Here is a 1,155-nt window from a genome sequence, read left to right as displayed (position 1 = left end):
TCCTTATAGTATAACGATTTGTAATCCTTTGGATATATACCCAGTAATGGGATTGCTGGGTCAAATTGAATTTCTATTTCTATGTCCTTGTGCTGGGCTGATAACACAGCCCAGCACTTTTCACAGAACTGGCAGTCAACAAATGGAGCTCCTTTTCCCTAAGGGTAGACATTTCCCATTCGATTGGTTTAAATCTTCTTCACTTGTTACGGCTTTCCCTAGGTTTATAAAAAGATTATAGGTTTTGTCTGGACTAAAGAGTGGAGTGAGTGGATGAATCAGACATACCTGGAATCTCTAGTTCTTACATGTCTCTGTTACCTTGTCCTGTCCCAGAGCAGCTGAAGTGGCCAGTTCTGCATGGGCTCCAACATATTTCACGGACACAATCTGACCACACCCACCTCCTGCTCTGGAGCTTCCTTGCTGATACTGAGATATAAGACCCCAAAGGAGCTTCTGGGCATTTATGCAAGTACAATCCACAAGTCCAGATGCAGGGAGAGGAGGAACAGAGGACTGGGAGCTAGAAATTTCCACTCTGAAGAACAAATCTACGACCAATGGAGGCTAGATCAAGTAGACAAATGTTTCCCCTTTTCTAGACTTAAAGAGATTTTCCACTTTGATAGTGAAGATTTGGGTTCTTTTTCACCTGACAAAGTGAGTTGCATTTGATACAAGCTCTGTAGAACATCCAATTATTAGTTCTTTTGTTCTTCTCTGCCTCATTCCTCTCTCCCTCACTTGTGTTTGCCTGGGTTTGCACTCTAATAAAATATTCATACTGAAGCTTTTGTTTTAGGCTATGCTTCCTGGGGAAATCAAACTAAGATATTTGTCAATTTAGACAGCATTCATGAACACATAGAATCATTTATGATCTGATGAGTTGCAACAGAATGAAATATATTTGTGCTATGTGACATTTAAGATAGTGGGAGATTACGGAGGTCAGATGTATTAACTAGTTATCTGTTCCTGCTCTAGGCCCACCATAATTTTCTTAAATTTAATGCTCTATGGTATGGTAGAAATACATTAAGTTAGAAAAAGCAGCACACACAAGTTCATAAGGATTTTCTCTTTTCAATTTGGTAGATAAGAAAGAGTATTTCCCAAATGTGAAGGGCAAAAATATTGCTGAAACCAGAT

The sequence above is a fragment of the Cebus imitator genome, unplaced genomic scaffold, assembly GCF_001604975.1.
Source record: "Cebus imitator isolate Cc_AM_T3 unplaced genomic scaffold, Cebus_imitator-1.0 Scaffold16, whole genome shotgun sequence".
NCBI classification, from domain to species: Eukaryota; Metazoa; Chordata; class Mammalia; order Primates; family Cebidae; genus Cebus; species Cebus imitator.
The sequence above is the reverse complement of the archived record's forward strand: the minus strand, read 5'-3'. Positions refer to the sequence as shown.